Here is a 24,915-nt window from a genome sequence, read left to right on the forward strand (position 1 = left end):
GTAATGCAGTTCTTCTTAATGTATAAGTTAGTGATTTTTTTTTTTTTTTTTTTTTTTTTTTAATGTTGATGAAGCGGGGATGAAAAGATACCCCAGGAACAAAAATATCATGGGAAGCATCATTTATCTGCATTAGACTCCACAGAACTATGCTTAGACTCCACAAAAAGCCCACGGTCCTCCGACAGTCCAAAACCGTGGGAAAGTTTGTTTTTCCCACGGTTTTGGACTATGGCGTAAAACCTGTTTTCTTGTAGTGTTTGATTAGTACTAAAATCTATTTTGATCGTGTTTTTATGTTTCTTTTTTTCTCAATTATGTGGGAGTGTAGTATGTTTCTCAATGTGTTTAATGTCACTCCCCACATACACGCACACAACTAACATCTAGTGTCCTTAATGCGTATGAAAAAGCAAAAATATGATAAATTACAAATTTGTATGTGGGGATAAATGTACTCATTCATGTTGTGTAAGTGTGAGAATTTGACTTACATACTTTTTGTTTTCAAATAGACATTCAGGCATTGTTTTTAATTCGTTTACGTATTATGAGGTTTATAAGTTTGTAGAATTAGTTAACTTATGTTTTCTAGTGCCAGTTTTAATGTGTTTGAAATACATGAATCTTAGGTCATCAATACTCAATTTCCAAAACTTTGTGGAGTTTAGATTGTTTTTCTCGAGACACACTTGCTTTGCATTTTCTTAAGAAACAAGAACATTTCCAAATCAAGTCGGGGCTCTTATCCGATTCGAGTTCATGATTCTCTATTGAAGAGGGGTTTTAAAGGGGAAAATTATCCGAAGTGTATAGCTATCATTACTTAATCAATGGCTTTCTTTGTTCTTGTAACCGCTCTGCAGGTTTGTCATGCATATATCTTCCGTTTATTGTGAAGTTCATGAGAGAAATAATGGAATAGCTTGCATGTTCAGATAATAGATAATTCTTTTGAAAATAAAGTAGAAGTCGTTATACATTAGTATTCTCTGTTTTGTATTACTCTTCATTAATTATTTAGTTATTATATTACCTTTTGATCTTTGATCGTGTAGATGACAAATCTAAGCCTCAAAGATACATACACACAAGAAGAACTTGATGTTGTTCGACTTGAAATTCTTAGATTCATCTAGCATAAGGGAGCGTTCAAGCCAAGCGTTGTGTCTTAGCTAGGTTTTGACCCTTTCCGCTAAGATTCGGTACTTGGTCGATCTCACCATTATTTTGATGTTTTAGATGGAACAAGTTGGTCATTATTATTTTGATGTTTTGGCTTGGATGGAACAAGTTCAAGCTTCTTTTAGCAATTCAATGTCTAAATTTATTTCTTTTGTTTGTTGCACAATGAATTGTTTATTTGAACAATGTGTTTTTAAATCTAATGTGGATATGGTGAAAGTGGGCCGAGGTTGCTGCAGTTCTGCGGTTGAATATGATGAAAATCGAATAATTAGGGGCTTTTATTTTTATTTTTAAATGTCTATAAACCACGGTTTTTATCCAACTGTCGTATATAGCATGACTATTTCCCACAGTTCACCTCGGATAGAGAAAATTGTAAAGACTATTAACCACGGTTCAAAAATCCTAATACCACTGTTTTAGCTAAAACTGTGGTATATAATAGGTACTTTTTACCACGGTTTTGTTAGAAGTATCTGTCACGGTGGTTGTTACCACGGTTTGAAAACATTGACTAAAGGCTTTTTACCACTGTATATAATAGTGGTATATGAACTTTTCTGTAGTAGTGGGAGGTGATTGATTGTTGCAAATTAGCCCAAGCTGTTGTAACCCAATCAGAAGTATGGGTTTCCTGCTTCGGCAGCCATGTTCAGAGCAAGTAAGAAGCTCTAACAGTCAATCCTTTGAGGAAAACGCTCGAGAATTTTAGGGATCAGAAGTACATGTCCATATTCAATGGGACTCACCTAAGAAATTAAGTAAAACATGATCAAACACTCGCAATCTCACATAAAGCTTAATAAGAATCCTCCAAGATAATCACAAGACATTACCAAAATGTAATATACATATCCAAAGAGTTCATCAGAAAGGAAAAGATGCATTGCAGGCTTTTATATATAACATTTCAAGAACCTCGAGAAGAGGTCGGCTCCTTACCGTAGTTTGTAGTTCTTCAAAAGCGAAATTTCTAGCTACCGCTTCTTCAAACTTGGGTTTATTTTACTTTTATTTCCGTCATTTTTATTGAGTTCTTATTTAAGAACTCCACCCATACCTTGCATGAGCGAAAATAACCGTTTAACTTATTAACGTTAAATATAAAGTAAACTTCACTTATTTACCGTAAGGAAGCTTACATTAATAGCAACAACAACATTTGGGGAATCTTCGGTATCAATTGGAGCACTTGGGAAGAACTGAGTTTCATCGGTGTCACTCTCTTCAAACCGGAAGAACACCTCCTCTTGACCAACCTTGGTAAAATTGAACTTGTTCTCGTCAAACGGTTGGAGGACCTTATCAACCTGAAACTTCGGTAGGCCTCTTCTTAAGGTGGTGACCTTCATTCAATTTGGGCAATGAAACCATATTCCCGGAATCATCACCGCACGAATGCAAAGTAGTTTTAGAACAATGGCATGGTCCACATTTTTATCTCTTGACACCCCGAGGTCATTTCTCATCCCGACAAAAATGCCCATGAAGGATCTACGACAAAACAAAAGCGGGAAGGAATCTGATCAAACCTTAGTCTCACAAGGTGACATATCGGCGGAAGATCCCTCTCTGCACATGATCTTCCCACTGCAATCAAGTACTACATGTTAGCTGGATTATAGTTAAAAGTTTATCTTGAATATTAATAGTGCAAATTTTATCAAGCCCCTTTACCTCTTCGAGAAGAAGTGAATCCAGAAAGGCAACGGGAGACTCTTTCATCTCACCAACAGATTCCTTTTTGTTCATTCTGTTCTTCATCCTCTTAAATGTATACAAAGGGAGTTTTGCCCCTGTTCAAGAGAAACATATATCAAAATGAAAGAAATACCCAAATTCCAAAAATCAAGAAAGCTAAAGTAGAGCAAAACAACAACACTTACACATCAAAGATACTAGAATTACGATCTATCTATCGCTCCAAAACTCATATATAACAGGTAAGTGACAAATACCCAAAGATCAAATAAGCTAAGGTTTACCGAATATAGTAAATTCACGACTACCAAAACATGAAAGATTAAGTAAGGCATGTCAAATAGAGCAAGTTGATTAACACCCAACTATCACACATGCTAATAATAAGTTTAATTGATAAATGTTAAAAGTCACTATTACGAAAACATGAAAGGATTCTCAAGGATGTCAACTATAGCAAATTGACTAATACCCAATCATCATAAAAAAAAAAAAAAAAAAAAAACTAATTATGCCAAAATCGGTGAATCGACCGATACCTAAACATCAAAGATACTACAAGTAGATATTCTAAAGTGTCGAAACAAACAAACATATATCATGCCACAATCAATAATTGACTAGTACCTAAACATGAAATATGGCAAATTTAAGAATAATACCTTGAACACAACAATTCTTGCGGAAACAATTCGTCCACACCCAATAGGAGCTTCCTCTGAATCTTTAATGTAATTCACAGTGGTGAATTAATCAACTTTTGTCCTTAGTCTCTTACAATGAGGGAAAAGATTCAACACGGACACGTGTCTAGTCTCTACCCGAGTTGGTTTTAGACTAAACGTCTAAACTTAGAGGCTAGATACTAGCTCTTTTCCTCTACGGTAAATATTCTTCTTGTGTAACTCTTTTTGGGGTGGCGATCTTGTTGGTGGTTTTAGTTGAAAAAAAAAGGTACTTAAAACAGATTTTTTTTTTTTTAGACTAACTAAATGGTCCAAAACGAAGGTATTTTATAACAAACTTACCAAACAAAGAAAGACGTTGCAAGATAATAGAAGCGATTATTAAGAAGCCCATACGACAAGATTCCCAAATTCCATATTTCCTCAACCTCTCCAACAACCTCCGAAAATTCCAAACAAGTATGTGGTCCATTGAAAACAAGATATTTAGGCATACAATGCAAAGGAGTACACTTAAATCAAGTGAAGACAAAGGGTTCATAGGCCGCAAGGTTGAGAAAAGACACACAACTCTACGTGAAACATGGATTATATTTGTCATATGAGCAAAAGGAATGGTATGATAATACTTGATAAGTAAAATGAGTTGTAAATTCTAACATTTAAAACAGTACACACAAATGGCAGTTTTTGAACTCATATAATAGTAAGATTGACCATGATTAAGTTACGCACAAAAATCAGTGGCTTTTTATTGAACGGTAACCACAAATGGTCTAGAGTAAGTACTTGTTGGATCGAAACGTCTTTAGATTGCCGGCATCCATCACTTACTTCTGAGCCTAGAAAAAGTCACATGTGAGAGAAACACCAAGGATAGAATGAAATCTACATATACTAGGTATATTAGAGGCTTACTTACCATCATGGTCTGGAAAGTCCCGAAGGTGGAAATATCATGAGCCTAACCTTGAAAACGAAGCAAAAAAGGAGCAACAAATGTGATGGGAAAAGATGAAAATGTAACATTTAAAAAGAGAAAAAAAAATGGATAATGATACAAGTTACTAAAAGACAAACTAAATTATATGATATGCATACCTAAAGACAAACTAAATTATATGCTACTTAATACCTAAGACTCCATGATTAGTTGTTGATGCTTCCCAATTTGGTCTCTTCTTGTCCAGCTATCAAGCAATACTTAATAGCACTACTCATATATGGCATTACGCCTATTCGGTTCTTATGTAGCTGAAAAGCTGGATTCACCCATGAACCACAACCCATTTGCATACCGCCCGATTAAAGGAACCTAGCCTTGCCTTGCAACCCAAGCACTAAAACTTCTCTTCCACTGTACCTTCTTCCACTGTAGCACAGAACAACAAAGGTTAACAATTTACAAATTAAGTTAACAAGTATAAAAATATAAATAGGCTGGGTTAAAATATAACCTGCTTGCATCCACTTCATGGGCTCAACAAATATAGAGGAGCACTCAGGTGGTTCCTTCTCTGTGTCCCATGAATCACTTCTCTTCTTCCATTTAAAACATCTCTCCCCCTCTCCCCGCTTGTGGTCAGCCACATTCTCCTGAGATGCAACGATTCTTAGGCACTTCTTACAACGGTATATTAATTGCGTTTGCAAGTTTGTTCCCACATCAGACTTTTTTTCTTCTTCCATTATGGTATTAGTATCAGATATATCCTTATATCCTGTCACAAATTAATAACAAATAAAAACAGCTCACCTTAAGAGCTTCAACTTGAGATCCAATCTTCGAAATCTCCTCTTGAATCAAACAAATACTACCCTGAAAAAATCAACAAACTAATGAGTAACAAAAAGAAACCCTAACATTCCGCACAAAAAATTGAAAAAAACAAATTTGGGGAAATAAAACCTCTTTGAGCTAGAATAGAAGGATCATTTAGCAACAATTGATTATTAAAATCAATTGAACAAGAAGAAGAAGAAGAAGAAAGAGATGAAGTTACGATTTAAATTACCTCGAGATTTCTCGAAGAGTGAAATCCGCGAATTAGGTTTTCTAGTGGTGGGCGATAACCTAAAAATCAAAATCGAAATCAAAGCTTTGAACTTTATTTGGTTTTTTTTGTAATGGGGGATTGAGAAGAGAAGGGAGCGGAAGACAGAGGGTTTTTTCTGTTATGTTTTATGTTATTTATGTTTCGACGAAATAACGAGCGGGATTTTATTTCGTTTCCCTCTTTCGCCCAAAATTTCAAATTTCTAACACTTACCCTACGGTTTGCTATACTTTGAAAGTGTTAGCAATTAATTCTTGAAATTCCTCCGAATTAAACGAACACTTATCAACATTCGCAACGCTTATATAGCGTAGGCAACTTACCAACGCTAAAAAAATGTTACAAAGCAAAAAAGGTGTGTGTTGCAAATAGCCTATTATGGTGCAGTGTACCTTAGTTTGCATGTACAACTTCCATCAACTCTGTTATACTCATTTAGCCATTTAGGCGCATGACCATAGGAATTAATTGATGAATATTGTTTAAGGTACTGGCCTAACTTTTTAACATTTAGATTTGAAGCTCTTATACCTATAATCAATTTATTGCTTCATATACATATCTCACTTTACTTCTATTGTTTTCTATGTATGTACATTGGCAGTGAAGTATGCACATATAACTTTAAGATCATAGTTAGGTTTGTTATTCCGTCTATATTCATTCTAGGAATTAGTGTATCATATATGTATAATCGTAATTATGTTGAAATTAAAGGAAACATTTAAAATACTCATTGTGATTGAAGTATCCGATATGATGGTGTTTAGTGTGGCATCATACTCGGAGAAAGTAAGATTGAAAAAGAATATGGTAGAGTGGCACAAGGCAATATACAGTGGATTTTGAGCAACAATAAATTAATGACATTTGTCTCTAATTAAGAATGGTAGTAGTAACTTAATTATGAAAATGATATCTGTTAGTGTAGAATCTTGGCATCTTGCCCATTGGTTACACTCTTGAAACATCATATGTGCTTCTTTTTCAACGTCATAATTTCAATATGAAGAAACATTTTACTTGAAATAATTCAAATATGAGAGTGGTTGCATAGTGAAATTTGTTTCCATTCAACATAAGCAAAAATTTCTTCTTTTGATTCCTAGCTAACAATCGAAACAAACAGATCTGAACAATAGATTGCATTAGCAAGAATTCGTACATTTGATCCCTAACAATCGAAATGAACATATCTGAACATTGGATTGATTTATGGTGGCCAAGTACCAATAGATATGCAGAGGAGTCATACAAATGCAGTTGCTTGATGCAGTTGTCCAAAAAAATTGTGTTCTTCATAGGATGGATCACAACATGTATATACTTAACTTGATAGTTATATCTTCATATAGGATTCATTTTTTCGTGATATCTAAAAGAGTCCGGCCATATGGCCGGGTAAAAAACCTTGTACGTATATATACTAAATGAGACACCTATAAAAAAGATTTTTCTCTCTCCGAGGTGGCCTCTCCTAATGGAGTTGTGGTGATGTGGATATCTACTTGGTACTATCTCATAAGAGTCTATCGATTTTGAATTGCTTCAAGTATTCCAATTCCTAATTCCTAAAAAATAGGAAAGAACTACAAAAATAGGAACCTTTTTTCAATTTGGAGGAAAGAACTTCAAAAATAGGAATCCATTTTCAATTTGGAATTTATATAAATTATTTCCTTAAAAATAGGAAACATAATCTTATAATTACCCCCCCCCCCCCCCCAAATCTCTATATATAGATTTTCCTTTAATGTTGGAATAAAAGATCAACATAAGCATGTACATTTTTCGTTAGTTGCGAGAAAATAAATATAAAAATTAAAGAATCTAAAGTATTTGCATTGAATCTAATTTGCGATCATACTAATTGGTCATGTAATAACCATTACATTCTTGATTTAGATTGCTTTGTCATAATACAAATCATTGGGAAAATCTTATCTATGCCACAATAATGTGCAGTGACGATCTTTTTCTTTTCTCTTGGTTATATTGAAAGCATGTCATGGCCACCAGAACTGCCTTAGTTGATCAAAGTAGAAACAAATTATATTATTTCTTATGGCCTTTGTATACTCACTCCTATGAAGGGACATAAACTCAATTTACTTACACTATAGTTTCATTTGATTTAACTACTATGTACATGTTTATGACAAATCATTTTCTGTATCTGTTTACACGATCGAACCCAAAAATTATTGGACTCCTTCGTGCCACTTCGACCTTGATTAGGAACTTTTGAGAATTCACAACATAATTTCTTTGATATTAGGAAACTATCTATAATTGCCTCGAGAGTGTATATGGTATGGGCAGTATACAACCCCTATTTTGAGACTTAATTGAAGATGGAAACATTATAGATGAGTCTATTATTTTGATAAATATAGAAGACACGTCTAAATAATCCTTTCACGTTCTCATGTATGATGACTTGAGTGGTGACTTTATTGTATGATGACTTTAGTGATGAAACTAATTAAACCATATTGTTATGGGATTTTCGTCTACTATTGATTGATTATTATTTCTTTTGGCTAAGAATAATTAGTCGACGATCCTAAGCTATAGCAATTGGCATTTGATACCAAAGAACAAGAGTAATATCGCAGACTCTCCTAGAATTATTAACCTATTGAATGGTACTGAGCAAGCCCTTGGTACTTTTTTTCAAACACCTTGGTGCGCTATGAGAAACTAGAAGGAGATGTTAAAGCCAAGAGTTAAAAGCCAAGAAGCTGGACCATTTTTTAAGCCATTTAAGGGAAGTGGAAGGTCAAGTCGGTGACGCAAGCTAACCGATCTTGCACCCTTAACAGTCACCACTGCACCGTACCATCAAAATCTAAAGTCTTTGCATTGACTCTAATTTGCGATCATACTAATTGGTCATGTAATAATCATTGCATGATCGATTTACATTGTTTTATCCTAATACAAATCATTGGGGAAACCTTATCTATGTTGCAATAATGTGCAGTGATGATCTTTTTCTCTTCTCTTGGTTATAATGAAAGCATAGCATGGCAAGCAGAATTACCTTAGTTGATCAAAGTTAAAACAATTATATTATTTCTTATGGCCTTTATATACTCACTCCTATGAAGGGACATAAGCTCAATTTACTTACATTATAGTTTAATTTGATTTAACTACCTATACCTGTTTATGGCAGCTCATTTTTTGTACCTGTTTACACGATCGAAACCAAAAATTGTTAGACTTCTTCGTGCCACTTCAACCTTGATTAGGAACTTTTGGAAATTCACAATAGAATTTCTTTGATATTAGGAAACTATCTATAATTGCCTCGAGAGTGTACATGGTGCGGCGTATGGAACCCTATTTTGAGACTTAATTGAAGATGGAAACATTATAGACGGCTCTATTTTGATAAATATAGAAGATCTATGTCTTCTCACGTCTAATAAATAATCCTTTCACGTTCTCATGTATGATGACTTGAGTGGTGACTTCATTGTATGATAACTAAAGTGATGAAACTAAACCACATTATCGGGGAATTTTCATCCACTGTTGATTTATTATTATTTATTTTGGCTGAGAATAATCAGACTACGATGCTAAGCTATAATAGTTGTCATTGGATACCAAAGAACAAGAGTAATGTTGGCAGACTCTCGTAGAATTATTAACCTATTGAATGGTACTGAGCAAGCCCTTGGTACTTTTTTAAACACCTTGGTATGCTATGAGAAACTAGACAGAGATGTTCAACAAGAGTTAAAAGCTAAGAAGTTGGGCCATTTTTGGAGCCATTTAAGGGAAGTGGAAGGTCGAGTCGGTGACGCAAGCTAACCGACCTTGCACCCTTAACAGTCACCACTGCACCGTACCATCAGCTAAGATCACTTCCTTCAGTACACCGGCATCCACATCATGCTGGAAAAACAAAATAACAAACACCAACATTTGCATATGTACCAATGCTTAATAGCTTAAAAAAATAGGTGAAATTCTGTTGAGATACATCCACCAATATACTATAATAAGGTTAAAAGTTTAATGCCAAATGGAAATTCACGTAAAAAATATATATAATAATAATAATAATTGAGGTGTACCATTTTGCCTTATGTTTAGGCAAGAAGCCAAGAAGTATTCTCTAAGCTGATTAAAAAGGTTATAATCATTGGGTCATTGTTATACATGCAACTTAGTATAGTATCAAGAGTTTTACAAGTTGATTAAAATTTAAGACTCAGAACTGATTGAATTGGTGTAGTTTTGTTGGTTTTTACCCAAACAACTGACGAGTTTAGGATGTGTACTAATTATTATGAAAAGCTCATATATGTGCAAAAAAGTTGTCATATGCACCTACTACTAATGCTTCACAAATCAATTTTGCAAATATTTAATTTGGGGTTTTGTTTACTGTTACATTCATATGATGTAATTAGGTATCTAATCTAGCTTGACCTCATGCTCATGCAGACAACATTTAGAAGAATATGATAACACCTTTCGGCACCAAATTATGGAGAAAACTACTGGAATATAAGAATATTGATCGTACTACACACTCTCGAGTTTCTTTGTCCCTGTAAATATCGATAAGTTTTGAAACTGGGTTCATTCAGTTTGCTCCCCTTTCTCCACCTCTCCTGCAGATTTACAGCCCGCTAAGAGGTTTGTCCGTGTTTCATAGGCTATGAGGGTGTGGTGACTTAATGGGGTGTTAGTCGCCTTCTTGGAAAGACTCATAGGGATTTGCTTAGGGTAGCATGTATTGGTGTTTGGCATCCAGCTAGAGTTTCATTCACTATAGCTAGGGCAGAGAAGAATGGATATCACTATTATACGTAGATGAACAAGAAGATATACAAGCTTGGAAAGGTAGCCTGTATTAGATATACATACACTTCAAGTTTGGCCATGCCGCCATAGTGGAGAAGTCCAAGTTCTATAGCCAAGTCAAAGCTTAGAAATCACACAATGTTGGTTGCCGTTCCGTTTAATTCTAGCAGTAGTTCTGCTTAGTTTGTTTTTTGTTCTATGCTTGGGTTTTGATCTTTAGTGAACTTCTTTACTTTTTTCGTCATTTCTGTAAGGATCTAAATTTTTTAGCATAATATGACTTATGAGCAGTGGTATCCAGAATACCTAATATCGAAAAGTTATATGTTCTAACTCTAATTAATTAAGAGATATCTAAACTATTAGAAAACTTCAATTGTTTGAATTGACTTTGTCTTTCTATATACAACAATTATAGAAATGCTATTGTCAACTCTAGATTTCTACATATAGAACAATCATAATCATATCAAATGATCTAGTAATGAGAATCTGTGAAGAGATTGTTTTATACTTTGAGTAAACACCGCACCATTAGCAAAGAGATTGTTCTATCACAGTTATTATGAAAAACTTATAATTAATGCATCCCCATCCTCTCCATAATCCAATTTAGAGGTTACATCATCATGTTTCTAATAATAGAGATATGAGACAACAGGAACTTGATTAAGTATGAGCACAAGGAGGCCAAGATTAAGAGAATTATGCAGGAGGTGCAATATAAGGATGAAGAAACGATAAATGGGTAATGAAGCAAATGAAAATAAAAAATTGATTGTTAAAAGATAGGTCGGACAATATTAGTGTACTTAGAGCAGCTCAGAGGAGTTATTTTGCAATGGATGACAAATAATCAGGATTAAGTCTGCAATGTTCTCACGTTTTATCATAATTGATTGGTTTAATATTTACCAATTGATTTTCAAAATGTTCAAAAAATTGTGCACCAACAAAAAAAGAGGTTTTTTACTTCAAGCAAAATATCTTAAAGCTCGGTTCCAAAATCTAGTTGTAAACTAAACCCGAATAACCAAACCGAAATCTATAAAACCAATTAAATCTTAAATCAAATCAATTAATTTTAACACACAATTTATAAAATTTACATAAAATTAATCATAAATATTACTAAAATGTCATCTTATTAGTTTGGTGGAGAGAAAACTTAAAACCAAACCAATATCTTATCAATTCGGTAGTGGACAAACCAAATTACCAAAACCCAAACCAATTTTAATGGTTTGGTTTGGGTCGATTAGTGGATTCTTGAAACCCATTAACAGCCTATACTCCACCTTCAATTTTTTGTTAAGAAAATGAGCACTAACAAAATTAGATTAAAACTTAACGAAAGCGTCCAATGAATGCTTATACAACTAAACTAAAACAAAGCACACAGAGCAATTTTGCGAATTCGATTTGTGTTGAGATCATCACTTTACAAATTTGACAATATATATGAGAATAAACTGTTGGTATATATCCGGCCCTCATTATAGTTGATATCTAATGTCCATACTTCAACAATTTGCGTGGGATCGAGATCGTACTCGCCAAGAGTGAATTTCTTTTGCAACTTTTTTCATCCATCGAGATATGCATATCCTTGTGTTTGTCTGCATATCTCGATACACTTTGACGACGATAGATGAAAGAGGTTGCAGCCCCGTTGCACATGGTCTAGATTCAAAATCTAACACCATATAGTCGCTATTTCATAATTTAAGATTTGTGGGTCAAAATGATAGCCCACTAAGAGAAGTAACCCACGACGAGATGGCGGTTGCATGGTACGGCACTCTCTTAGATTTTATTAATTTTTTAAATAAAGCTTTCCGAATCCTATGCCTCCTTCACTCAAACCCCTGAAATTTGAAGAACAAATGTCAATTTTCTTGACCCTACTAAAAATTTTGTAGGATTTTTGGACACTAATTTATGCCAAAACTTACCCCACCACAAAACGATTCCCTACAATCATTCAATCCCTCCAGCAATCAAACGACCTAGCTATGGAAATTAACTCTACGAAACGTAGGTTGTCCTTGTAAAGTAAAATCTGTGCCCAATCTTTAATACAAAAACCAACCCACTTAATCAAATAATTCTGACTTAATTAGGTAAACTTAGACTAACTCCAATTTAACTATTTTAAAGAGTTTGATTCGATAAACAGTGGCTTTTTCCTGTCATACTCCTGTTTAAATTTGATTATTAAGGAATGGTATCATTGGTATGTAATAACATATGTGAGGAGAGAATAAAATTGGCATTTGACAAATAAAATTTAGACTATTTTCTTTTGATTTAGCACATTGTCTTTATGTTATATGCATTAAATTACGAAACAATTCTTATACTTTAGATAAATTATAGAACCGTCTATATATTATATATTTTTTGGTAATTACTGAATAGTTTTTATACTTTATGATAAACTATATAACAGTTTCTATACTCTGTATACTATGAGTAAATTACAGAACAATTCATATATTTTATTTAAATTATGAAACTGCTCTTATATTGTAAATTACGAAATTACTCTTATTTTATTTATTTTATTTTCATTTTTGAGCACCAAATAAGAGTGTAACTAACGCATCGCACCGTGTCGGAATGCTAACTAGTCGATATTAATAAGTCACCTCATAGATATCAATCTCTAAATTTGTCAATGCGTCGTGAGATCATTAATGTTTTAATCATAATTTAGGACTTTAGAATTATGAAAAACTCTAAAAACCGGAATTGCAAAATAAATAAGCAAAATTTGAAATTTGATTGTTTTTCGACTCTTATCATTATTTTGAATTATTTAAAAAATCAAAATATTCAACAGAATTCTGATATTTCATTAGAAATAACAAACTATGGGAAGGAGATATGACCCCTCCGATATAAGCTAGCCATATTGCGCTACCTAGTTGCATTATATGGTTGGAGAGTGCAATTCTATTTCTTTATAAATTGGGAATGAGCAAGAGCCCAAAACCTCATAATGTTATGCATTGTTTTCGATGTTCTCCCGTAGAAGTAGAACTACACTAAACATTGTACAGCACCAAAACACTACTATGCACCAACCAAAAAAAAACACTACTATGACTGGATTTGGTATTACATACGAAATACAGCAATACATATTCGGGTGTCAAGTGTCAACCAAATATTATTCTTGGAAAGTTGGAAGGTTCAAGGTTGGTTCTAATTAGGAAATAGAAAGTTTAAATCTAAGAAGCCACCAAAAGTACGAAGGGTCACACTGCACCCTAACATTGTATCAGTCGACAAATAGTTTAGAATATAATTTGTCCTTTAATTTAAATTTTACCTATATATAGTATATATTAACTCAGGTAGCTAGAGTCCAAAGATTTGCTTAAACACTTACAAGAATTTTACACTCAACTTGATAACTACGCAATCTAATTGGTCCTTTACGTTGAACTTGCCGGCCAGACCCTATCGATAATTGAAGATGGTCCGAGCTATCTATCATTAACTTATCAACCAAATAATTTAAGGAAGCATCTGAATATCTTGGATAAGTCTATAAAACTTAAAGATCTTAGATTAAGACTTTTATGCTAATCAAGATTGGAGATTATAGATAACTGAAATAGGCTAGATGGCTTACCCCTTTTGTCTCTCAACATAGCTGGTAAATTGACCATCCTAAGTCCTAACATACATGTGTGTATATATATATTGGAGTAAAAGTTGTGTATAATACACTATAGACCAGAGACGACAGAAACCAATGGTGGGGCATCTTAATTTTAATCCAAGAAAAATAACTTTAGGTGGTGCATGAATGCATGATCTCTGTCGAAAGTTTTAAGCGTATTAGAAAATAGGCCTGTGCATTCGCATTGGTTCTTTTGAAAACTTACTCAACAATCATAATTATATATATAGAAATTTCATAACAAATTGTGATTTCAATTTTCATTGTTAATCCTTTTTAATTTTCTAACAATTATTTTAATTAAATTTTAAAAATCTATTTTTTAATTAGGATAGGGATCCTGTTTTAATAGTTAATTTAATTTAGAAGTGTGATTCCCGTTTTAATAGAAATAGAATTCTCGTTTTAATTATATATATACTAAATTTTTTCATTTTTAATAGATGAAGAATTTCTGTTTTAATAGGAGAAAGATTCCCGTTTTAATAGTAAATCATTATCATTTTAATTAGAAATGTCTAGATTATTATTTTTTTCAATAGGAGAGGAACTTCTATAGGAACGAAGAACTTGGAGATCTGGTACGCTAGTTTAACTTGGAGATCTGGTACGCTAGTTTCTGAACGGGAGCTCTAGCAAGCTGAGCTGCTTCAACTAGCTGAACTATTTGCGACAATGCAGTCTCTGATCCAACATGAGTAGCCTTTTCTAGTAAGCATCCATTCTCATTCATGATTCCACCAATAACCTGTAAGAACACCCACAACGGAAGCAGGTGAACTGGTGAAGCAATATGTAATAAAGAAGAAATTGCACTTCGATTAAAATCTTAAGAATGAAAAGGAGACATTGAAATATGCTATGGAAACAACATAAAACAGAATGAAAAACCAACCTTGTCCCCTGCCCTTTTGGCAATGGGCCTGGCTTCTCCAGTGATCATGCTCTCATTGACATGGCTCTGACCACTTACAACAATCCCATCGATAGGAATCTTAGACCCTGGAACAATTTTTATTATATCGTTTCTTTGTATTAGTTGAGTACTTATCTCATTTTCTGATATCACATTTCCATTCCCATTCAAAGACAGCAGAAACGCTGTTTCTGGAGTAAGATCTATGAGCTTTGCTAGAGCTTCTGAAGTCTTTCCCTTAGCCACCACCTCCAAATACTTCCCCAAGAGAATAAATGATATCAACATTGTACTGGTCTCAAAGAAATCCTGCCCCTCGAAAGAATTCGAACTTAATGCTTTCACTAAACTATAAACAGAGTAAAAGTAAGCAGCATTAGTTCCCAATGCAACCAGGACATCCATATTGACAGATCCTCTTTTCAATGCATGGTAGGTTCCGATGTAAAACCTGAAACATCAACAATAAATAAAGGTACAGGGTTTCCCACACAGGCATAGGCATCACATAAATAGAGGTAATGAACTATTCTCAACTGATATAAATATGTACCTTCGGCCGACAATGAACTGTACTGGTGTGCAAAGGAGCCACCTCAGAAGCATTCCAATGGTGAACATGTTGTGAAGCTTATGGGACAACCAATTCCCATAAGGAGGAAGCATAGGTAGTATCATGGAGAAGGTAAACACTGGGATGGAAAAGAGGCAGCTCCAAAGGAACTGATTCCGATAGCCTTGTATCTCATGCTGGTGTTCTGCTTCTCCTCGTCTTAGAGGAACATACAAGGTCGCGTGGTAAAGGCTGGGGCTTTGTCCAGCTTCTCGGATGCATTCTATGAGAGACCTTGGACCGGTGAGATCTGGATCATAGACAATAATCACTTTCTTTCCTGAAGCATCCATCTCAAAATGGTTCACACCTTCAATTTACCCTAGGGCAGACTGGATGATATTCAAATCATCAGGAGAATTAATACCCTCGAGTTTTAAGTGTACTTTGTTAATGTTATCCCCGGGGCTTATAAGATCGGCTCCAAACCCAGCATCTTCAACGGCTTCAATGAGCTGGTCAGAATCAATGAGAGTTGGGTCAAAATGGATCTTTGCTTCTTCTAGGGCTAGGCCAACCACCACTTTCTTTACTCCATCAACCATTAAAAGGGCACGCTCTATAGACTCAGAGCAGCTGGTGCATGCCATTCCTTTAATTCAGAGCCTGCATACGGCTATGTCTTGCTCCTGGATCTCATTAGCCAGATAACCGAGATCTTCAATGGTCTCTTTTATTGCTTGCACCTAAGTGGAAAAAACAAAAATATTCTAAATTTCTACTTTCTAGTTATTGTCGGTATCAAAACCCTAGAGTACATATAAATTTGAAACTAAAGTCGTCTGATAGAAATGCAATGGCTTGTAACATTCTCAAGGTCATATCATCAAAAGGCGAACCATTAAATTTCAAAATGTCAACAGTTAAAAACATTCAAGAATTATTAACAAATAACACGGAACAATATTTCTTTCTAACAGGAATGAGCTTCCACATACACATGGAATATGGACTCAAAGTCTTAGCCTACAGAAAGATAAGATGTGTCTTGAGGAGGATCTAAGATCCTTTCGGCACGAGGTGCATAACCCAGTGGTCGTAGGTTCTACATATTGTTTTAGTGCTTATAAGATGCCGTTATGGTTGTTCTCGGTATGAGAAATTTTTAAGTAAAAGAATCGTTGGGAAATTTATTAATCAACAATGTGACTTTGAAAGCTTTCGTTTTGTCTCGGTAGGTGGTCCCCATAACACCTCGCCGTCAAAATGCTGTGAACTCAGCCTTTCCTTCCTGTACCAAATTATAAAAGTTGATCAAAGTCGTCTGGGACCTGACTTTGAGCGAGGTATATGTCAGGACAAGACAAGTTGAGAATTCGTACTCTAAGGCATCGGTACATCACTTTGAGCGAGGGATGTGCAATCTTTTGCTTTACCAAACATAGCGTAAATTGTAATGACAGAAAACATGTCCAAAACAAAGATTTCAAAATATTAACTTACAGTGATCAACTCTGGTATAATCGAATTACTGCCTGGCCTTGAAGTGGTGACACCACGACACTCTCGATACCATTACGCTTTCCAAGAACTGATTCTATTGATACTGCACAAGAAGCACACTTCATTCCTCCGACTTTAAACATAAGCGTCCTACTTTTTTTATGTTCTTTCTGATCTTGTTGAGAAACTGTAACTGCAACACTCTCCGTAGGTTGCAGTAGAGGAGCCTTAAGATCATGTTTCCCATTCGCTCCTATTTCCTTGTCTTGAAACTTCAACATCTATATTATCAAACGAAAAAAATAAAACAACAAAAAATGTTAACACTTTACAACGTCTATCTTCGCTTGTTTAATTTCCACAGAAAAACAAGGTTATCCAAACAAGCTCTAAGTTTCAAGTAATCATCAACGAAACTTCTGTTCATTAAATAAAATGAAGCTTTCAGTGAAAAAGCGAGCTATTTCTTCTTCTCGAAAGCAACAAATTCAACTTTTAAAATGAAATACATTTAAAAATTGAATCTTTTACATAAAAATAAACAAAGAAATGAATTTACCTTCTCTAATACTTCAAACAACTTCATCTTCTTCACCCTAAAAGCAACAAGAGCAGAACAAACTTTCAAACTTATGAACAAAAAGACAGATCAATTATTGAATCAAAAGTACAAAAAAGGCAACTTTATTTCGTCGTGTAGTTCAATTCTCCAACACGTGATTCTGTTCAAACAAAAAATTAGGTTTTTTTTAGAGATAAGAAAAGAAACTGAGACGTGAAATTAGGGGTTTAACTTTTTATTATGGCGGAGAGGAAAAGAGATGGGGAGAAGTTTTTTTTTTTTGTCTTTCGCACCAAAATGAAGTGTTTATAGGCTTGACTTTTTTGAATTTTCGAATATCTAACGTCTCTCAATTGAAGATATAAAGGGCTTTTGGCTTTTGGCTTTTGGCTTTTGTACTGCAGAAAGAAGTGGTGCAGAAATGTGCGTCTTCTTATATTACAGTGGCTAATTAATGGAAGAATAATTACCGAGATTTTTTTGACTTAATCCTAGGAGTTCGGAACATCTAGGGCTCTAGGATAAAGAATAAAATGTCACTTTGGTACAGTTAACAAAATTTGTTCAAGCTAAACTCTAGTAAGTGATCTAAGCTCAAAATTATAAGAACTGGTGATCTTGATTTAGACGAACGTCCTTTCTCATCTAATTACCTTTATTGTCTTATTATTATTTAGAGAATGGGATTAAGCATGCTGTTTTTATTCTAGTCTTTTTGTCAGGCTTACTTACTGATAAATATTTGGCCGCTAATTGTTGCGTTATATATTTACCTGTTTATATCAAACATCACTACTTCAAGTCTTTTATCAAGCATCGTCACTACAGCTAGTGGACGGACATATGTTAGCTGATTCCAAGTTCAGTTCTCTCATCCCTGACCCTGAACACATGGATCATCCAATAAATGGCATGGTCTACTTTCCTAAGAGATTTGTCAACTTCTTTTGCTTATGGCCTTATACAACGAGGTGTTGTAAAGAATGGCCCTCGAATAATGGAATCAGGCAATCAGCTGATAGTGTTCGTTTTGAAAAAACCTACGGCTAGTCGGCCTTTTGTGAGTTTGGTCTTGGGTTAGATTCTGTTTACACGGTTAATTTGATAGAGAATGCTAAGTCCAAGTTCGGCCCATTATTAATACTATGGAAGTTAGAAAACTCGGCCTGACTTTCTAACCCAGGCACCCAGCCGAAACCCACATTAGGCTCGGATTCAGCCATCATTTCAGCCCGGGCACCTAAGTTGCACACCGCACACGGAATCACGCAAAACTACCAAAGTCCTATATCTACTAATCCTTGAGACAAATAAGCATCATTTAGGGCATCTCCAATGAGGTGGTGTATAGCATCATTTAGGGCTCCACGTAGATGCCATTAGGATTTTACACCTCTAATTGTATAGTATTGTATAGTTTATAAATATCCACACTCTATCTTCTCGATGGAAGAGTGTAAAAAAAAATTTTTAAACTTCGGACATCACTCCAGTGGCGTCTCTTTTTAATTTAAAAGCTGGGACGTCGGCTTGGTGGCGTCGGATAAAAATTACTTTAAATTAGAAAGGGGCGTTCTTCTAAAGAACGTCCAAAATTATTCATTTCGGGCGTCGATTCGAATGTCACCAGGATTTTTATTAACTAATAGCGAGGGAATTTCCCACCCTCTCTATTAGCTAATACAACCTACGGTATAGCACCCCCCATTGGAGAGAATTTTTTTATATTTGGAATGTAAAATTTTCACTCTATACAGTTTACACTCCCATTGGAAATGCCCTTAGAGATAATAATTTACTATTCACCTTTCAATCTGCAAATCATTCCTAAGTTAGTTATGGACTTTAGTAGAATCAAAAAGTAACAATTATTACTCATGCGTCAGTCAACTAAACATAATCATAGCATAAATCTTCTAGAGTCTTTCTTTTAGACCAATTTGAGTGGAATTTGTTAATTACATTTCGCTTCCAACCATTGAAGCTTAAATGAAGACATTATGAAAATTACATCATCCCTTAAATGTTTTTAATTTTGATTTGGTAAATTTTCAAACCATGTTTTCACAGATAAAATATTTTATTGAGAGATTTAGATAGATAGGGAGAAAAAGAGAGAGAAAAATTGTTCAACATGCTCATCAATGTGATTTGTCTCTACTAATAACAACTTCCACCACCACATTGTCCCTTTTGTACATCACATAATGACTAAAACTTACAACTAAGTCTTTTTCTGTACATTGAACATCATCACATAATCACTATCTATTCACAAATATTATCACATCAAAGTTGTGATGCAGTCCCTTTTTCTCTACATCACATAATCACTATCTATTCACAATTCTCTTCACAAATATTATTACATCAAAGTTGTGATATTCGTGAAATGACGAAACTGCCCATACATACATGTAAACAAGCTAGGGACATACATACATACAAGAAGTGTTGGCCACCTAAATACGCTATTTGCATGTGACCTTTATTACCTCCCTTTCCCACATCATCGTCAAAGTATTTGTGTATAGGTTTCATGGCAAAATTAGAGACCAATATGCACCTAAGAAAACCAAAGGTTTAAGAGCGAGCCTGCTATGCTTTCCAAAATCAGCATTTCTATGACATGGGCCGGGTTTGAGTAGTTTTATGAAACTTAAGGAAAAAGGGGTTTTAACTTTTAACGCTTGTACTCGAAGGGGCAAAACGAGAAAAGTAGATAGTGAGAGAAAAAGAGAGCAACTATTCAACTTGGAAATCAAGGAAAGGAAATGAAGAGACATCTTCCAACAGATCCTCCATATCCCATTCCCCCATTCTTAAGTTTTCTTCTTCCCAGTAAGTCCCTCTTTCCACAATGTTGTGATCTATATTGTTATGGTTGTTGTTGATGATGTTGATATTATTGATGAGGTTGTTATTGTTTGTTTTCTCAAAGGTATTCTTAGTGACATTATTCTCTTCTATGCTTATACTCTCCAAAGAAGGAATGAATAGTTCACTCTAATCTACCCCTATGTTGCCAGTACTCCCAATGATCCCATGACTTCCATAGAACCCTTCACCTATACCAACCTGCATCATGCAAGCTGATATATTGAAGTACCTTGCAGCTGCACTAGACATATGATCATATTTATTCTCAATCATAGGCAATGGATCAAATCTGTTTCTCATCACCATGGATGAAGATGACGATGATGATGAGTCCATGCACAAGTTCATAGTGTCATGTTCATTCATGGAGAATATTGTTGTAAGCAGATAAAAGAAAAACAATAGAAGACAAGAATGAGAATAACAATAATAATAACCAAGGCGGATTAGGTGTCCTTAAGGAAAGATTTAAGCCCCTTCAATGGTGCGAAAAAGCAAATGATGGCGTCTTTCTTCACGATTCAATGGTTAAAGGCGGCGACTTTGCACTAGAAACGGACTACCCTCTAGAAATGGACAATATAACTCTCTCCGGTGGTGATAGGAAGAAGAGAGAAGAAGAATAAAGCAATTAATGGTTTTACGTTTTGATTAGGTGTGGTGGTGGGATGAAGGTATCCACGAGTTACGTTTTATGTTTCACCGGGTATACACGAGTTCTCTCTCTGCCTATCTCTCTGTTCTGTGTTGATCTCTCTCTATGAACACAGCAGTGTTTATATAGAGGTAACCCCTAGCCCGAAACTTGCATTTAGGCAATTGGTAAGCCACTTTACCACTGTGCAATAAGCCCGAGCCCAGCCCGCCGAGCCCCGACGCGACTCGGCTCGGTCTTGGTAGCCGTGTGTGGCTTTGGGTGAGTCCTCCCTCCTAACACAAAAGCCTTTGTACCCTAAGGGCATGCCCTTATGATGGAGGAATTTCTCATATACCTCACTTGCTAGTGGTGGTTCACTAATGTGGGACTAAACAACACACAAGTATTTTGAAATACTCTTGGAGATTCTGTTGGAATCTCTTGTGTATTCTAAAATACTAGTATGATGTGTACAAAGTGGAGGAGATGAACAAATGGTATTCTCGCCACTTTAGTGCATAGTAGATAGTCCCACATTGGTTATCCACCACATCGGGTGGGGTTAGGCCCGGGCTTGGGCTTCTTGTTGTGGGTAGTGGTTTGACCCGATAGCCTAAACTTGTTTTGCCTTTTTCTTAAGCGGCAAGTTTAGGTGTTCTATTAGGAGTTGGTCTCTCTTTCTCCTAACCTCTATAAATGGGACTGTGAGTCCATAGAGAAAATAGACTTGATCGAAACTCAACTCGAGGAAAAGAAAACTCAAACCGGTCCTTTCTTCTTCTCTTCTTCCCGTCGGCCGCCCGGAGAGTTATATTCTTTGTTCTAGAGGGTAGTGCGTTTCTAGTGCAAAGTCGGCTGCTGTTAACCATTGAATCTGTGAGAAAAGACGTCACCGTTTGTTTTCTACGCACCATTGGAAGGGGCTAAATCTTTCCTTAAGGACGACTAATCCGTCTTGGTTATTACCTGTTATTCTGTCCTTGTCTTCTATTGTTTTTCTTTTATCTGCTTACAACAATATTCTCCATGAATGAACATGACACTATGAACTTGTGCATGGACTCATCATCATCGTCATCTTCATCCATGGTGATGAGAAACGATTTGATCCATTGCCTATGATTGAGAATAAATATGATCATATGTCTAGTGCAACCGCGAGGGTACTTCATATATATCGGCTTGCATGATCTTGCGGTTGGTATAGGTGAAGGGTTCTATGGAAGTCATGGGATCATTGGAGTCTTTAACAACATAGGGTAGATCGAGTGAACTATTCATTCCTTCTTTGGAAAGTATAAGCATAGAAGAGAATAATGTCACTAAGAATACCTTTGAGAAAAACAAACAATAACAACCTCATCAATAATATCAACATCATCAACAACAACCATAACAATATAGATCACAACATTGTGGAAAGAGGGACTTCTTGGGAAGAAGAAAACTTAAGAATGGGGAATGGGATATGGAGGATCTGTTGGAAGATGTCTCTTCATTTCCTTTCCTTGATTTCCAAGTTGAATAGTTGCTCTCTTTTTCTCTCACTATCTACTTTTCTCGTTTTGCCCCTTCTTCAACAAGCGTTAAAAGTTAAAACCCCTTTTCCTTAAGTTTCATAAAACTACTCAAACCCGCCCATGTCATAGAAATGCTGATTTTGGAAAGCATAGCAAAGCTTCGCTCTTAAACCTTTGGTTTTCTTAGGTGCATATTGGTCTCTAATTTTGCCATGAAACCTATACACAAATACTTTGACGATGATGTGGGAAAGGGAGGTAATAAAGATCACATGCAAATAGCGTATTTATGTGGTAATAAAGGTCACGATGATGTGAGGAAGACGCCATTGTTGCCTTTCTGCACCATTGGAAGGGGCAAAATCTTTCCTTAAGGACAGCCTAATCCGCGCCTTGGTTATTCCCAGTTACTGCTGTCCTTGTTTATTCATTGCTACTGTTCCTTATGTTCTACTTTAGTTGCTGTGTTCATACAACTATTCTAACAATCTTAAGGAAAGAATTTTTGTAGTAGAACAAAGGAGAGTGCTTTAATACGACAATCAAACGATAAGTCTTTTACTTTGAGTTATTGTTTGTGTTATTGGGTTATGACTTTAGAAATTTTCTAATAATTTCGTTTTTGGTAGGGAAACCAATTAAAGATTGAATATTTATTGATCTTTTGTGGTTTATCAAACCCTATATGGTTGTAGACCTTTCTCCTACGTTTGTGGGGAGTCAAATATGAGATTTCTATCAAGAAAAACGTCAAAGTTCGTCTTTTTTGACAGCTCGTCACTCGTTCTGCGAAACTGCTATAACTTTCAGCTCAGAGCTCGGTTTTGCAATCCGCTTCTTGTGTTGGATAGCTGATTCAAAGAGATTTCCAGTGGTATAAGGCTTGATACCCAATTCGTCCTGAGCTGGTTTAGAATTACAGTTCTTTTGAACTGTTTTTCTAGAAGGAGAAAAATATGGTAATCCGGTTTTTCAATCGGTTAGGTATCGTATTCTTTCACTCTTTGCAATTCTTTTGGTTGAATTATATGGTGATATTCTTGCCTTGAGTTGCATGCTAGTTTTCTTAGGAGGAAAATCCCTAAGCTTAAACTTCTTTAATAACCTAGTCAACAAATTATACGTATTTATCACTGAGGAATTAATTAGTTTGACTAGAAGTAGTTTGATATTAATTTTCTTTGTACATATGTAGATGTATGTAGATGGTCTAAGAGAGACCTTAAGATAGTTAATATCAACCACACTCAAATCTTGGATAGTAATTATAATGTATTCAATGCATAATTGCTTATCTTTATTGAGTGAAGCGTGTTGTTAGGCGATGGTTATAATTGTCTTTGTTGTAAAAATACATGTTAGATGAAGTAACTTGTAGCTTATATCCAATATAGCATATGTTAAAGTTGTGTAGCATGCTAGTTTTGGATATTAATCATCGTGGATTTACTTTAAACTTGATAATAGTTTATTGGTAAAATTTTCTAGTTGAAGACATTAATGGATTGAGCCATTAGATGTTGTGGTAGTACTTGAGGTCTTGTTGATAGGGTATTCTATCTTACTTGAGCTCATATAAAAAGAGGAGGTGGAGTCCTCGGTTGTTTTGCATATTCAGGTGGCTAGATTTGCTTAAATATTGTATACTTTTTTAGGTTGTGAGGGGTACAGTTAAAGTTTACTTTTCCTAACCTATGATATGATATTTACCATGTTTGGCATGAATGCATTATTTAACATTGACATGAAGTTTAACCATGTCATATATTATTAAGTAATGAGCATCGTTGTCACGAGAGGAAACAATATGGGAAACAATCAATATCCTCTTAAACCTAATTTAGTCAAGGAGATGTAAGGTAATGGTTTGTCTTCTTAGACAATATCCTCCGATGACTATTTTTAGACAAGGAGATGTAACGCTTGTAGATTGTCTTATTAGGCATTATCCTCCTATGACTATGGATAAATAGCCAAGGTGATGTACAAGTCGTGGATTGTCTCCCTATGACCAGTTGGAATGTTGGTGATGAAAAGAAGGATGATAATGATATTATCTCGGGTAAAACCTTTTTCATCTAATTCTTCTATTCTTTAAAATTCATTTGAATCACTTGTGGATTTCCTTTCATATAGATAGCATGAACATAATATGACTATGTTTAATATGATCTAGAATCATAGACTTGAG

General features: G+C 35.0%; 2 pseudogenes across 1 annotated transcript; both read right to left on the minus strand.

Annotated features, from left to right (window-relative positions):
* The window catches only part of LOC147483424 (GDP-L-galactose phosphorylase 2-like), a 28,421-nt pseudogene extending 18,844 nt beyond the window's left edge, over positions 1-9,577 (minus strand).
* A 5,162-nt stretch (positions 9,578-14,739) lies between these two features.
* On the minus strand, positions 14,740-17,990 carry LOC147483425 (copper-transporting ATPase HMA4-like; annotated as a pseudogene). The gene is made up of 5 exons (XR_015205517.1): positions 17,685-17,990; positions 17,126-17,406; positions 15,623-16,368; positions 15,049-15,520; positions 14,740-14,901 (listed from the first exon to the last, which is right to left on the minus strand). The product of XR_015205517.1 is annotated as a copper-transporting ATPase HMA4-like (transcript).
* Between the last annotated feature and the right edge of the window lie 6,925 nt (positions 17,991-24,915).

Source organism: Coptis chinensis, chromosome 8 (assembly GCF_015680905.1).
Source record: "Coptis chinensis isolate HL-2020 chromosome 8, ASM1568090v1, whole genome shotgun sequence".
Classification (NCBI taxonomy): domain Eukaryota; kingdom Viridiplantae; phylum Streptophyta; class Magnoliopsida; order Ranunculales; family Ranunculaceae; genus Coptis; species Coptis chinensis.